This window comes from Mytilus californianus, unplaced genomic scaffold (assembly GCF_021869535.1).
Source record: "Mytilus californianus isolate M0D057914Y unplaced genomic scaffold, xbMytCali1.0.p SCAF_45, whole genome shotgun sequence".
Taxonomy (NCBI): domain Eukaryota; kingdom Metazoa; phylum Mollusca; class Bivalvia; order Mytilida; family Mytilidae; genus Mytilus; species Mytilus californianus.
In genome coordinates, this window is record NW_026262696.1 from 552,998 (window position 1) to 570,030 (window position 17,033).

Here is a 17,033-nt window from a genome sequence, read left to right on the forward strand (position 1 = left end):
TATTGTCCAGAAACCAAATGTCTTCGGACAACGACGACGACGACGACGTGATACCAATATACGACCTCAAAATGTTTTGCGGTCGTATAAAAATATAGAATGTCTCCCTTTATCCTGTCCGCCCCTCATACATTAGTCATTATTTGACTTAAGTCTGAAAAGATGACCCAACTTTCCCTGTAATTTTTCCTCAATTTTTGAAACACGCATAATTTAAAGAGAATTTGCTTCCATTGAACACTATTCGACCCCCTCTACGCCCCATTTCCCTCCAAATTTGCTCTAAAGTAATACTCATAGTCCAACGGCTGTTTTGTGATTTTAACCTTTTAACTATTATTTTCATATTGAACACATCCAACCATTCAGCTTCCATGTATTTGCATCTTATATGAACGAGATGTTAGGTCATGTTTTCCTCTACACCTTATTGCTATTTGTCTGCTATTACTGGACATCACCCAGGTTCCTGTAAAATTTTGACGTCACAATACAAAATATCTGATGCCACAATTGAAAAATGATTGTTGCATGACATCAGTAGTTCAAGCAGGACAGATTATCCGTTCAGCTTTCATGTATTTGCATCTTATTTGAACGAGGTGTTAGTTTTATAACATTAAACATTTCAGCATCGTCGGAAAATGAAGCTTTGAGGGAAATATCTTCTCATTTAAATTATTTTGACATTGGAAACTGGACAAAAATATAGAATCTTATGATATTTCCATCAACCTAGATATACAGTATATCGCACATCCTTTTTTTTTTAATCAGTCGGAAAGAAACTGTCAGAATTAAAATTAAAACTTTGATTTCTAACCGATCTATTCATGTACCGGACCGGCAACTTTTTTTATTCAATAAGAAAATCTACAGTGCCGTTATACACATGCATGTTGATTGCTTGGAGTCCCCGCCCGAAAAGAAAGAAATGGTCCAACTCCAAGATACTATACTCCTGAATCACGTGATTTTTACTACGTGGAGCTTAAATTAGAATAAATACCGAATATGGAAAGTGAAACTACAATTCATAACATAAAGTCCGTTGGCAAATAGAAGAAAAAGAAGATTATTTTTGGCACAGGGTACCGGGGTAATCCTCTTTGTGTTCAAAATATACATGAAATATTTGCCACTGCCCCTTGTCTTGGTTCTATGAATGCTTACCCTGAGTTTTCTATCTGTTACATGCCAATAAATCCTCGCTTAAAATTCCGGTCGACCTCCTACGGCATCCATTAGTAGTTAAAGATTTGATTTCATTCAATAAATTAATGTATGACCCGCGTGTACGTCTCACTTTAAACACAGCCATATACCACATAGTCAAAATTAATCATCCATGTAATTTGCTCTATGGGATGTTTGCAAAATTTCAACGGAGGCAATTTCTTGGCATGGGAGAAAGGAAGAAAGACCATTCACAATTTGTCTTTTCTCTTTGTTTTTCTCTCTTTCAATTAAATAAAAAAAAAATAAACCTTTTATATGTAGAGTTCATAAGAAGGAAATATTCCCTGTGGAACACCACCACCCCCCTTTTTTGTGCTCTCTATTTTCAACCCTCTAATCTAATAAAAATTAAAACTTTGATTTCTAACCGATCCATTCATGTACCAGACCGGCAACTTTTTTTATTTAATAAGAAAATCTACAGTGCCGTTATACACATGCATGTTGATTGCTTGGAGTCCCCGCCCGAAAAGAAAGAAATAGTCTAACTCCAAGATACTATATTCCTGAATCACGTGATTTTTACTACGTGGAGCTTAAATTAGAATAAATACCGGATATGGAATGTGAAACTACAATTCATAACATAAAGTCCGTTGGCAAATAGAAGAAAAAGAAGATTATTTTTGGCAAAGGGTACCGGGGTAATCCTCTTTGAGTTCAAAATATACATGAAATATTTGCCACTGCCCCCTGTCTCGGTTCTATGAATGTTAACCCTGAATTTTCTATCTGATACATGCCAAGAAATCCTCGCTAAAAATTCCGGTCGACCTCCTACGGCATCCATTAGTAGTTAAAGATTTGATTTCATTCAATAAATTAATATATGACCCGCGTGTACGTCTCACTTAAAACACAGCCATATACCAAATGGTCAAAATTAATCATCCATGTAACTTGCTCTATGGGATGTTTGCAAAATTTCAACGGAGGCAATTTCTTGGCATGGGAGAAAGGAAGAAAGACCATTCACAATTTGTCTTACATTTGTTTTTCTCTCTTTCAATTAAATAAAAAAAATAAACCTTTCAGATGTAGAGTTCATAAGAAGGAAATATTCCCTGTGGAACACCCCCACCCCCCTTTTTTTGTGCTCTCTTTTTTCAACTCTCTAATCTAATTAAAATTAATTTGATTTCTAATTGATCTATTCATGTAGCGGAACGGCCACTTTTTTTATTTAATAAGAAAATCTACAGTGCCGTTATACACATGCATGTTGATTGCTTGGAGTCCCCGCCCGAAAAGAAAGAAAAAGTCTAACTCCAAGATACTATATTCCTGAATCACGTGATTTTTACTACGTAGAGCTTAAATTACAATAAATACCGAATATGGAAAATGAAACTGCAATTCATAACATAAAGTCCGTTGGCAAATAGAAGAAAAAGAAGATTATTTTTGGCAAAGCGTAGCGGGGTAATCCTCTTTGTGTTCAAAATATACATGAAATATTTGCCACTGCCCCTTGTCTCGGTTCTATGAATGTTTACCCTGAGTTTTCTATCTGTTACATGCCAAGAAATCCTCGCTAAAAATTCTTGTCGACCTCCTACGGCATCCATTAGTAGTTAAAGATTTGATTTCATTCAATAAAATAATTTATGACCCGCGTGTACGTTCCACTTAAAACACAGCCATATACCAAATGGTCAAAATTAATCATCCATGTAATTTGCTCTATGGGATGTTTGCAAAATTTCAACAGAGGCAATTTCTTGGCATGGGAGAAAGGAAGAAAGACAATTCACAATTTGTCTTACATTTGTTTTTCTCTCTTTCAATTAAATTAAAAAAAAATAAACCTTTCAGATGTAGAGTTCATAAGAAGGAAATATTACCTGTGGAACACCCCCACCCCCCTTTTTTTTGCGCTCTCTATTTTAAACCTCTAATCTAATTAAAATTAAAACTTTGATTTCTAACCGATCTTTTCATGTACCGGACCGGCAACTTTTTTAATTTAATAAGAAAATCTACAGTGCCGTTATACACATGCATGTTGATTGCTTGGAGTCCCCGCCCGAAAAGAAAGAAATAGTCTAACTCCAAGATACTATATTCCTGAATCACGTGATTTTTACTACATGGAGCTTAAATTAGAATAAATACCGAATATGGAAAGTGAAACTACAATTCACAACATAAAGTCCGTTGGCAAATAGAAGAAAAAGAAGATTATTTTTGGCAAAGGGTACCGGGGTAATCCTCTTTGTGTTCAAAATATACATGAAATATTTGCCACTGCCCCTTGTCTCGGTTCTATGAATGTTTACCCTGAGTTTTCTATCTGTTACATGCCAAGAAATCCTCGCTAAAAATTCCGGTCGACCTCCTACGGCATCCATTAGTAGTTAAAGATTTGATTTCATTCAATAAATTAATTTATGACCCGCGTGTACGTTTCACTTAAAACACAGCCATATACCAAATGGTCAAAATTAATCATCCATGTAATTTGCTCTATGGGATGTTTGCAAAATTTCAACGGAGGCAATTTCTTGGCATGGGAGAAAGGAAGAAAGACCATTCACAATTTGTCTTACATTTGTTTTTCTCTCTTTCAATTAAATAAAAAAAAAATAAACATTTCAGATGTAGAGTTCATAAGAAGGAAATATTACCTGTGGAACACCCCCACCCCCCTTTTTTTGTGCTCTCTATTTTAAACCTCTAATCTAATTAAAATTAAAACTTTGATTTCTAACCGATCTTTTCATGTACCGGACCGGCAACTTTTTTAATTTAATAAGAAAATCTACAGTGCCGTTATACACATGCATGTTGATTGCTTGGAGTCCCCGCCCGAAAAGAAAGAAATAGTCTAACTCCAAGATACTATATTCCTGAATGACGTGATTTTTACTACGTGGAACTTAAATTAGAATAAATACCGAATATGGAAAGTGAAACTACAATTCATAACATAAAGTCCGTTGGCAAATAGAAGAAAAAGAAGATTATTTTTGGCAAAGGGTAGCGGGGTAATCCTCTTTGTGTTCAAAATATACATGAAATATTTGCCACTGCCCCTTGTCTCGGTTCTATGAATGTTTACCCTGAGTTTTCTATATGTTACATGCCAAGAAATCCTCGCTAAAAATTCCGGTCGACCTCCTACGGCATCCAATAGTAGTTAAAGATTTGATTTCATTCAATAAATTAATTTATGACCCGCGTGTACGTTTCACTTAAAACACAGCCATATACCAAATGGTCAAAATTAATCATCCATGTAATTTGCTCTATGGGATGTTTGCAAAATTCCAACGGAGGCAATTTCTTGGCATGGGAGAAAGGAAGAAAGACCATTCACAATTTGTCTTACATTTGTTTTTCTCTCTTTCAATTAAATAAAAAAAAATAAACTTTTCAGATGTAGAGTTCATAAGAAGGAAATATTACCTGTGGAACACCCCCACCCCCCTTTTTTTGTGCTCTCTATTTTAAACCTCTAATCTAATTAAAATTAAAACTTTGATTTCTAACCGATCTTTTCATGTACCGGACCGGCAACTTTTTTAATTTAATAAGAAAATCTACAGTGCCGTTATACACATGCATGTTGATTGCTTGGAGTCCCCGCCCGAAAAGAAAGAAATAGTCTAACTCCAAGATACTATATTCCTGAATGACGTGATTTTTACTACGTGGAACTTAAATTAGAATAAATACCGAATATGGAAAGTGAAACTACAATTCATAACATAAAGTCCGTTGGCAAATAGAAGAAAAAGAAGATTATTTTTGGCAAAGGGTAGCGGGGTAATCCTCTTTGTGTTCAAAATATACATGAAATATTTGCCACTGCCCCTTGTCTCGGTTCTATGAATGTTTACCCTGAGTTTTCTATATGTTACATGCCAAGAAATCCTCGCTAAAAATTCCGGTCGACCTCCTACGGCATCCAATAGTAGTTAAAGATTTGATTTCATTCAATAAATTAATTTATGACCCGCGTGTACGTTTCACTTAAAACACAGCCATATACCAAATGGTCAAAATTAATCATCCATGTAATTTGCTCTATGGGATGTTTCCAAATTCCAACGGAGGCAATTTCTTGGCATGGGAGAAAGGAAGAAAGACCATTCACAATTTGTCTTACATTTGTTTTTCTCTCTTTCAATTAAATAAAAAAAAATAAACTTTTCAGATGTAGAGTTCATAAGAAGGAAATATTACCTGTGGAACACCCCCACCCCCCTTTTTTTGTGCTCTCTATTTTAAACCTCTAATCTAATTAAAATTAAAACTTTGATTTCTAACCGATCTTTTCATGTACCGGAACGGCCACTTTTTTTATTTAATAAGAAAATCTACAGTGCCGTTATACACATGCATGTTGATTGCTTGGAGTCCCCGCCCGAAAAGAAAGAAAAAGTCTAACTCCAAGATACTATATTCCTGAATCACGTGATTTTTACTACGTAGAGCTTAAATTACAATAAATACCGAATATGGAAAATGAAACTGCAATTCATAACATAAAGTCCGTTGGCAAATAGAAGAAAAAGAAGATTATTTTTGGCAAAGCGTAGCGGGGTAATCCTCTTTGTGTTCAAAATATACATGAAATATTTGCCACTGCCCCTTGTCTCGGTTCTATGAATGTTTACCCTGAGTTTTCTATCTGTTACATGCCAAGAAATCCTCGCTAAAAATTCTTGTCGACCTCCTACGGCATCCATTAGTAGTTAAAGATTTGATTTCATTCAATAAAATAATTTATGACCCGCGTGTACGTTCCACTTAAAACACAGCCATATACCAAATGGTCAAAATTAATCATCCATGTAATTTGCTCTATGGGATGTTTGCAAAATTTCAACAGAGGCAATTTCTTGGCATGGGAGAAAGGAAGAAAGACAATTCACAATTTGTCTTACATTTGTTTTTCTCTCTTTCAATTAAATTAAAAAAAAATAAACCTTTCAGATGTAGAGTTCATAAGAAGGAAATATTACCTGTGGAACACCCCCACCCCCCTTTTTTTTGCGCTCTCTATTTTAAACCTCTAATCTAATTAAAATTAAAACTTTGATTTCTAACCGATCTTTTCATGTACCGGACCGGCAACTTTTTTAATTTAATAAGAAAATCTACAGTGCCGTTATACACATGCATGTTGATTGCTTGGAGTCCCCGCCCGAAAAGAAAGAAATAGTCTAACTCCAAGATACTATATTCCTGAATCACGTGATTTTTACTACATGGAGCTTAAATTAGAATAAATACCGAATATGGAAAGTGAAACTACAATTCACAACATAAAGTCCGTTGGCAAATAGAAGAAAAAGAAGATTATTTTTGGCAAAGGGTACCGGGGTAATCCTCTTTGTGTTCAAAATATACATGAAATATTTGCCACTGCCCCTTGTCTCGGTTCTATGAATGTTTACCCTGAGTTTTCTATCTGTTACATGCCAAGAAATCCTCGCTAAAAATTCCGGTCGACCTCCTACGGCATCCATTAGTAGTTAAAGATTTGATTTCATTCAATAAACTAATTTATGACCCGCGTGTACGTTTCACTTAAAACACAGCCATATACCAAATGGTCAAAATTAATCATCCATGTAATTTGCTCTATGGGATGTTTGCAAAATTTCAACGGAGGCAATTTCTTGGCATGGGAGAAAGGAAGAAAGACCATTCACAATTTGTCTTACATTTGTTTTTCTCTCTTTCAATTAAATAAAAAAAAAATAAACATTTCAGATGTAGAGTTCATAAGAAGGAAATATTACCTGTGGAACACCCCCACCCCCCTTTTTTTGTGCTCTCTATTTTAAACCTCTAATCTAATTAAAATTAAAACTTTGATTTCTAACCGATCTTTTCATGTACCGGACCGGCAACTTTTTTAATTTAATAAGAAAATCTACAGTGCCGTTATACACATGCATGTTGATTGCTTGGAGTCCCCGCCCGAAAAGAAAGAAATAGTCTAACTCCAAGATACTATATTCCTGAATGACGTGATTTTTACTACGTGGAACTTAAATTAGAATAAATACCGAATATGGAAAGTGAAACTACAATTCATAACATAAAGTCCGTTGGCAAATAGAAGAAAAAGAAGATTATTTTTGGCAAAGGGTAGCGGGGTAATCCTCTTTGTGTTCAAAATATACATGAAATATTTGCCACTGCCCCTTGTCTCGGTTCTATGAATGTTTACCCTGAGTTTTCTATATGTTACATGCCAAGAAATCCTCGCTAAAAATTCCGGTCGACCTCCTACGGCATCCAATAGTAGTTAAAGATTTGATTTCATTCAATAAATTAATTTATGACCCGCGTGTACGTTTCACTTAAAACACAGCCATATACCAAATGGTCAAAATTAATCATCCATGTAATTTGCTCTATGGGATGTTTGCAAAATTCCAACGGAGGCAATTTCTTGGCATGGGAGAAAGGAAGAAAGACCATTCACAATTTGTCTTACATTTGTTTTTCTCTCTTTCAATTAAATAAAAAAAAATAAACTTTTCAGATGTAGAGTTCATAAGAAGGAAATATTACCTGTGGAACACCCCCACCCCCCTTTTTTTGTGCTCTCTATTTTAAACCTCTAATCTAATTAAAATTAAAACTTTGATTTCTAACCGATCTTTTCATGTACCGGACCGGCAACTTTTTTAATTTAATAAGAAAATCTACAGTGCCGTTATACACATGCATGTTGATTGCTTGGAGTCCCCGCCCGAAAAGAAAGAAATAGTCTAACTCCAAGATACTATATTCCTGAATCACGTGATTTTTACTACATGGAGCTTAAATTAGAATAAATACCGAATATGGAAAGTGAAACTACAATTCATAACAAAAAGTCCGTTGGCAAATAGAAGAAAAAGAAGATTATTTTTGGCAAAGGGTACCGGGGTAATCCTCTTTGTGTTCAAAATATACATGAAATATTTGCCACTGCCCCTTGTCTCGGTTCTATGAATGTTTACCCTGAGTTTTCTATCTATTACATGCCTAGAAATCCTCGCTAAAAATTCCGGTCGACCTCCTACGGCATCCATTAGTAGTTAAAGATTTGATTTCTTTCAATAAATAAATGTATGACCCGCGTGTACGTCTCACTTAAAACACAGCCATATACCAAATGGTCAAAATTAATCATCCATGTAATTTGCTCTATGGGATGTTTGCAAAATTTCAACGGAGGCAATTTCTTAGCATGGGAGAAAGGAAGACACAATTTGTCTTACATTTGTTTTTCTCTCTTTCAATTAAATAAAAAAAAAAAAAAACCTTTCAGATGTAGAGTTCATAAGAAGGAAATATTACCTGTGGAACACCCCCACCCCCCTTTTTTTTGTGCTCTGTATTTTCAACCCTCTAATCTAATTAAAATTAAAACTTTGATTTCTAACCGATCTTTTCATGTACCGGAACGGCAACATTTTTTATTTAATAAGAAAATCTACAGTGCCGTTATACACATGCATGTTGATTGCTTGGAGTCCCCGCCCGAAAAGAAAGAAATAGTCTAACTCCAAGATACTATATTCCTGAATCACGTGATTTTTAATACGTGGAGCTTAAATTCGAATAAATACCGAATATGGAAAGTGAAACTACAATTCATAACATAAAGTCCGTTGGCAAATAGAAGAAAAAGAAGATTATTTTTGGCAAAGGGTAGCGGGGTAATCCTCTTTGTGTTCAAAATATACATGAAATATTTGCCACTGCCCCTTGTCTCGGTTCTATGAATGTTTACCCTAAGTTTTCTATCTGTTACATGCCAAGAAATTCTCGCTAAAAATTCCGGTCGACCTCCTACGGCATCCATTAGTAGTTAAAGATTTAATTTCATTCAATAAATTAATTTATGACCCGCGTGTACGTCTCACTTAAAACACAGCCATATACCAAATGGTCAAAATTAATCATCCATGTAATTTGCTCTACGGGATGTTTGCAAAATTTCAACGGAGGCAATTTCTTAGCATGGGAGAAAGGAAGACACAATTTGTCTTACATTTGTTTTTCTCTCTTTCAATTAAATAAAAAAAAAATAAACCTTTCAGATGTAGAGTTCATAAGAAGGAAATATTACCTGTGGAACACCCCCACCCCCCCCTTTTTTTTGTGCTCTGTATTTTCAACCCTCTAATCTAATTAAAATTAAAACTTTGATTTCTAACCGATCTTTTCATGTACCGGAACGGCAACATTTTTTATTTGATAAGAAAATCTACAGTGCCGTTATACACATGCATGTTGATTGCTTGGAGTCCCCGCCCGAAAAGAAAGAAATAGTCTAACTCCAAGATACTATATTCCTGAATCACGTGATTTTTACTACATGGAGCTTAAATTAGAATAAATACCGAATATGGAAAGTGAAACTACAATTCATAACAAAAAGTCCGTTGGCAAATAGAAGAAAAAGAAGATTATTTTTGGCAAAGGGTACCGGGGTAATCCTCTTTGTGTTCAAAATATACATGAAATATTTGCCACTGCCCCTTGTCTCGGTTCTATGAATGTTTACCCTGAGTTTTCTATCTATTACATGCCTAGAAATCCTCGCTAAAAATTCCGGTCGACCTCCTACGGCATCCATTAGTAGTTAAAGATTTGATTTCTTTCAATAAATAAATTTATGACCCGCGTGTACGTCTCACTTAAAACACAGCCATATACCAAATGGTCAAAATTAATCATCCATGTAATTTGCTCTATGGGATGTTTGCAAAATTTCAACGGAGGCAATTTCTTAGCATGGGAGAAAGGAAGACACAATTTGTCTTACATTTGTTTTTCTCTCTTTCAATTAAATAAAAAAAAAAATAAACCTTTCAGATGTAGAGTTCATAAGAAGGAAATATTACCTGTGGAACACCCCCACCCCCCTTTTTTTTTGTGCTCTGTATTTTCAACCCTCTAATCTAATTAAAATTAAAACTTTGATTTCTAACCGATCTTTTCATGTACCGGAACGGCAACATTTTTTATTTAATAAGAAAATCTACAGTGCCGTTATACACATGCATGTTGATTGCTTGGAGTCCCCGCCCGAAAAGAAAGAAATAGTCTAACTCCAAGATACTATATTCCTGAATCACGTGATTTTTAATACGTGGAGCTTAAATTCGAATAAATACCGAATATGGAAAGTGAAACTACAATTCATAACATAAAGTCCGTTGGCAAATAGAAGAAAAAGAAGATTATTTTTGGCAAAGGGTAGCGGGGTAATCCTCTTTGTGTTCAAAATATACATGAAATATTTGCCACTGCCCCTTGTCTCGGTTCTATGAATGTTTACCCTAAGTTTTCTATCTGTTACATGCCAAGAAATTCTCGCTAAAAATTCCGGTCGACCTCCTACGGCATCCATTAGTAGTTAAAGATTTAATTTCATTCAATAAATTAATTTATGACCCGCGTGTACGTCTCACTTAAAACACAGCCATATACCAAATGGTCAAAATTAATCATCCATGTAATTTGCTCTACGGGATGTTTGCAAAATTTCAACGGACGCAATTTCTTGGCATGGGAGAAAGGAAGAAAGACCATTCTCAATTTGTCGTACATTTGTTTTTCTCTCTTTCAATTAAATAAAAAAAAAATTAAACCTTTCAGATGTAGAGTTCATAAGAAGGAAATATTACCTGTGGAACACCCCCATCCCCCCCCCCCCCCCCCCCAAACCCTTTTTTCTGCTCTCTATTTTCAACCCTCTCATCTATATGAAATTAAAACTTTGATTTCTAACCGATCTATTCATGTACCGGACCGGAAACTTTTTTATTTGATAAGAAAATCTACAGTGCCGTTATACACATACATGTTGATTGCTTGGAGTCCCCGCCCGAGAAGAAAGAAATAGTCTAATTCCAAGATACTATATTCCTGAATCACGTGATTTTTTACTACATGGAGCTTAAATTCGAATAAGTACCGAATATGGAAAGTGAAACTACAATTCATAACATAAAGTCCGTTGGCAAATAGAAAAAAAAAGAAGATTATTTTTGGCAAAGGGTACCGGGGTAATCCTCTTTGTGTTCAAAATATACATGAAATATTTGCCACTGCCCCTTGTCTCGGTTCTATGAATGTTTACCCTGAGTTTTCTATCTGTTACATGCCAAGAAATCCTCGCTAAAAATTCCGGTCGACCTCCTACGGCATCCATTAGTAGTTAAAGATTTGATTTCATTCAATAAATTAATTTATGACCCGCGTGTACGTCTCACTTAAAACACAGCCATATACCAAATGGTCAAAATTAATCATCCATGTAATTTGCTCTATGGGATGTTTGCAAAATTTCAACGGAGGCAATTTCTTGGCATGGGAGAAAGGAAGAAAGACCATTCACAATTTGTCTTACATTTGTTTTTCTCTCTTTCAATTAAATAAAAAAAAAAATAAACCTTTCAGATGTAGAGTTCATAAGAAGGAAATATTACCTGTGGAACACCCCCACCCCCCTTTTTTTGTGCTCTCTGTTTTCAACCCTCTAATCTAATTAAAATTAAAACTTTGATTTCTAACCGATCTTTTCATGTACCGGACCGGCAACTTTTTTTATTTAATAAGAAAATCTACAGTGCCGTTATACACATGCATGTTGATTGTTTGGAGTCCCCGCCCGAAAAGAAAGAAATAGTCTAACTCCAAGATACTATATTCCTGAATCATGTGATTTTTACTACGTGGAGCTTAAATTCGAATAAATACCGAATATGGAAAGTGAAACTACAATTCATAACATAAAGTCCGTTGGCAAATAGAAGAAAAAGAAAATTATTTTTGGCAAAGGGTACCGGGGTAATCCTCTTTGTGTTCAAAATATACATGAAATATTTGCCACTGCCCCTTGTCTCGGTTCTATCAATGTTTACCCTGAGTTTTCTATCTGTTACTGGAGAAAGGAAGAAAGACCACTCACAATTTGTCTTACATTTGTTTTTCTCTCTTTCAATTAAATAAAAAAAAAATTAAACCCTTCAGATGTAGAGTTCATAAGAAGGAAATATTACCTGTGGAGCACCCCCATCCCCCACTCCCCTCCCTTTTTGTTGTGCTCTCTTTTTTCAACCCTCTAGTCTAATTAAAATTAAAACTTTGATTTCTAACCGATCTTTTCATGTACCGGACCGGCAACTTTTTTTATTTAATAAGAAAATCTACAGTGCCGTTATACACATGCATGTTGATTGCTTGGAGTCCCCGCCCGAAAAGAAAGAAATAGTCTAACTCCAAGATACTATATTCCTGAATCACGTGATTTTTACTACGTGGAGCTTAAATTAGAATAAATACCGAATATGGAAAGTGAAACTACAATTCATAACATAAAACCGTTGGCAAATAGAAGAAAAAGAAGATTATTTTTGGCAAATGGTACCGGGTAATCCTCTTTGTGTTCAAAATATACATGAAATATTTGCCACTGCCCCTTGTCTCGGTTCTATGAATGTTTACCCTGAGTTTTCTATCTGTTACATGCCAAGAAATCCACGTTAAAAATTCCGGTCGACCTCCTACGGCATCCATTAGTAGTTAAAGATTTGATTTCATTCAATAAATTAATTTATGACCCGCGTGTACGTCTCACTTAAAACACAGCCATATACCAAATGGTCAAAATTAATCATCCATGTAATTTGCTCTATGGGATGTTTGCAAAATTTCAACGGAGGCAATTTCTTGGCATGGGAGAAAGGAAGAAAGACCATTCACAATTTGTCTTACATTTGTTTTTCTCTCTTTCAATTAAATAAAAAAAAAATAAACCTTTCAGATGTAGAGTTCATAAGAAGGAAATATTACCTGTGGAACACCCCCACCCCCTTTTTTTGTGCTCTCTATTTTAAACCTCTAATCTAATTAAAATTAAAACTTTGATTTCTAACCGATCTTTTCATGTACCGGACCGGCAACTTTTTTAATTTAATAAGAAAATCTACAGTGCCGTTATACACATGCATGTTGATTGCTTGGAGTCCCCGCCCGAAAAGAAAGAAATAGTCTAACTCCAAGATACTATATTCCTGAATCACGTGATTTTTACTACATGGAGCTTAAATTAGAATAAATACCGAATATGGAAAGTGAAACTACAATTCATAACAAAAAGTCCGTTGGCAAATAGAAGAAAAAGAAGATTATTTTTGGCAAAGGGTAGCGGGGTAATCCTCTTTGTGTTCAAAATATACATGAAATATTTGCCACTGCCCCTTGTCTCGGTTCTATGAATGTTTACCCTGAGTTTTCTATCTGTTACATGCCAAGAAATCCTCGCTAAAAATTCCGGTCGACCTCCTACGGCATCCATTAGTAGTTAAAGATTTGATTTCATTCAATAAATTAATTTATGATCCGCGTGTACGTTTCACTTAAAACACAGCCATATACCAAATGGTCAAAATTCATCATCCATGTAATTTGCTCTTTGGGATGTTTGCAAAATTTCAACGGAGGCAATTTCTTGGCATGGGAGAAAGGAAGAAAGACCATTCACAATTTGTCTTACATTTGTTTTTCTCTCTTTCAATTAAATAAAAAAAAAATAAACCTTTCAGATGTAGAGTTCATAAGAAGGAAATATTACCTGTGGAACACCCCCACCCCCCTTTTTTTCTGCTCTCTATTTTAAACCTCTAATCTAATTAAAATTAAAACTTTGATTTCTAACCGATCTTTTCATGTACCGGACCGGCAACTTTTTTAATTTAATAAGAAAATCTAGTGCCGTTATACACATGCATGTTGATTGCTTGGAGTCCCCGCCCGAAAAGAAAGAAATAGTCTAACTCCAAGATACTATATTCCTGAATCACGTGATTTTTACTACATGGAGCTTAAATTAGAATAAATACCGAATATGGAAAGTGAAACTACAATTCATAACAAAAAGTCCGTTGGCAAATAGAAGAAAAAGAAGATTATTTTTGGCAAAGGGTACCGGGGTAATCCTCTTTGTGTTCAAAATATACATGAAATATTTGCCACTGCCCCTTGTCTCGGTTCTATGAATGTTTACCCTGAGTTTTCTATCTGTTACATGCCTAGAAATCCTCGCTAAAAATTCCGGTCGACCTCCTACGGCATCCATTAGTAGTTAAAGATTTGATTTCTTTCAATAAATAAATTTATGACCCGCGTGTACGTCTCACTTAAAACACAGCCATATACCAAATGGTCAAAATTAATCATCCATGTAATTTGCTCTATGGGATGTTTGCAAAATTTCAACGGAGGCAATTTCTTAGCATGGGAGAAAGGAAGACACAATTTGTCTTACATTTGTTTTTCTCTCTTTCAATTAAATAAAAAAAAAAAATAAACCTTTCAGATGTAGAGTTCATAAGAAGGAAATATTACCTGTGGAACACCCCCACCCCCCTTTTTTTTGTGCTCTGTATTTTCAACCCTCTAATCTAATTAAAATGAAAACTTTGATTTTTTAACCGATCTTTTCATGTACCGGACCGGCAACTTTTTTAATTTAATAAGAAAATCTACAGTGCCGTTATACACATGCATGTTGATTGCTTGGAGTCCCCGCCCGAAAAGAAAGAAATAGTCTAACTCCAAGATACTATATTCCTGAATCACGTGATTTTTAATACGTGGAGCTTAAATTCGAATAAATACCGAATATGGAAAGTGAAACTACAATTCATAACATAAAGTCCGTTGGCAAATAGAAGAAAAAGAAGATTATTTTTGGCAAAGGGTACCGGGGTAATCCTCTTTGTGTTCAAAATATACATGAAATATTTGCCACTGCCCCTTGTCTCGGTTCTATGAATGTTTACCCTGAGTTTTCTATCTGTTACATGCCAAGAAATTCTCGCTAAAAATTCCGGTCGACCTCCTACGGCATCCATTAGTAGTTAAAGATTTAATTTCATTCAATAAATTAATTTATGACCCGCGTGTACGTCTCACTTAAAACACAGCCATATACCAAATGGTCAAAATTAATCATCCATGTAATTTGCTCTACGGGATGTTTGCAAAATTTCAACGGACGCAATTTCTTGGCATGGGAGAAAGGAAGAAAGACCATTCTCAATTTGTCGTACATTTGTTTTTCTCTCTTTCAATTAAATAAAAAAAAAATTAAACCTTTCAGATGTAGAGTTCATAAGAAGGAAATATTACCTGTGGAACACCCCCATCCCCCCCCCCCCCCCCCCCCCCCAACCCTTTTTTCTGCTCTCTATTTTCAACCCTCTCATCTATATGAAATTAAAACTTTGATTTCTAACCGATCTATTCATGTACCGGACCGGAAACTTTTTTATTTGATAAGAAAATCTACAGTGCCGTTATACACATACATGTTGATTGCTTGGAGTCCCCGCCCGAGAAGAAAGAAATAGTCTAATTCCAAGATACTATATTCCTGAATCACGTGATTTTTTACTACATGGAGCTTAAATTCGAATAAGTACCGAATATGGAAAGTGAAACTACAATTCATAACATAAAGTCCGTTGGCAAATAGAAAAAAAAAGAAGATTATTTTTGGCAAAGGGTACCGGGGTAATCCTCTTTGTGTTCAAAATATACATGAAATATTTGCCACTGCCCCTTGTCTCGGTTCTATGAATGTTTACCCTGAGTTTTCTATCTGTTACATGCCAAGAAATCCTCGCTAAAAATTCCGGTCGACCTCCTACGGCATCCATTAGTAGTTAAAGATTTGATTTCATTCAATAAATTAATTTATGACCCGCGTGTACGTCTCACTTAAAACACAGCCATATACCAAATGGTCAAAATTAATCATCCATGTAATTTGCTCTATGGGATGTTTGCAAAATTTCAACGGAGGCAATTTCTTGGCATGGGAGAAAGGAAGAAAGACCATTCACAATTTGTCTTACATTTGTTTTTCTCTCTTTCAATTAAATAAAAAAAAAAATAAACCTTTGAGATGTAGAGTTCATAAGAAGGAAATATTACCTGCGGAACACCCCCACCCCCCTTTTTTTTGTGCTCTCTGTTTTCAACCCTCTAATCTAATTAAAATTAAAACTTTGATTTCTAACCGATCTTTTCATGTACCGGACCGGCAACTTTTTTTATTTAATAAGAAAATCTACAGTGCCAATATACACATGCATGTTGATTGTTTGGAGTCCCCGCCCGAAAAGAAAGAAATAGTCTAACTCCAAGATACTATATTCCTGAATCATGTGATTTTTACTACGTGGAGCTTAAATTCGAATAAATACCGAATATGGAAAGTGAAACTACAATTCATAACATAAAGTCCGTTGGCAAATAGAAGAAAAAGAAAATTATTTTTGGCAAAGGGTACCGGGGTAATCCTCTTTGTGTTCAAAATATACATGAAATATTTGCCACTGCCCCTTGTCTCGGTTCTATGAATGTTTACCCTGAGTTTTCTATCTGTTACATGCCAAGAAATCCACGTTAAAAATTCCGGTCGACCTCCTACGGCATCCATTAGTAGTTAAAGATTTGATTTCATTCAATAAATTAATTTATGACCCGCGTGTACGTCTCACTTAAAACACAGCCATATACCAAATGGTCAAAATTAATCATCCATGTAATTTGCTCTATGGGATGTTTGCAAAATTTCAACGGAGGCAATTTCTTGGCATGGGAGAAAGGAAGAAAGACCATTCACAATTTGTCTTACATTTGTTTTTCTCTCTTTCAATTAAAAAAAATAATAAACCTTTCAGATGTAGAGTTCACAAGAAGGAAATATTACCTGTGGACCCCCCCCCCCCCTTTTTTTGTGCTCTCTATTTTTAACCCTC

General features: G+C 35.1%; 1 long non-coding RNA gene across 2 annotated transcripts; it reads right to left on the bottom strand.

Annotated features, from left to right (window-relative positions):
- Positions 1-1,501: 1,501 nt before the first annotated feature.
- LOC127699961 (uncharacterized) lies at positions 1,502-13,091 on the bottom strand. Of its 2 annotated transcripts, none has more exons than XR_007981315.1 (3): positions 12,765-13,091; positions 6,258-6,700; positions 1,502-1,570 (listed from the first exon to the last, which is right to left on the bottom strand). It is a non-coding gene; the product is annotated as an uncharacterized LOC127699961 (long non-coding RNA). The 2 variants fall into 2 exon arrangements; XR_007981314.1 differs by lacking the exons at positions 6,258-6,700; positions 12,765-13,091 and adding exons at positions 3,914-4,356; positions 5,918-5,958.
- Positions 13,092-17,033: the final 3,942 nt, after the last annotated feature.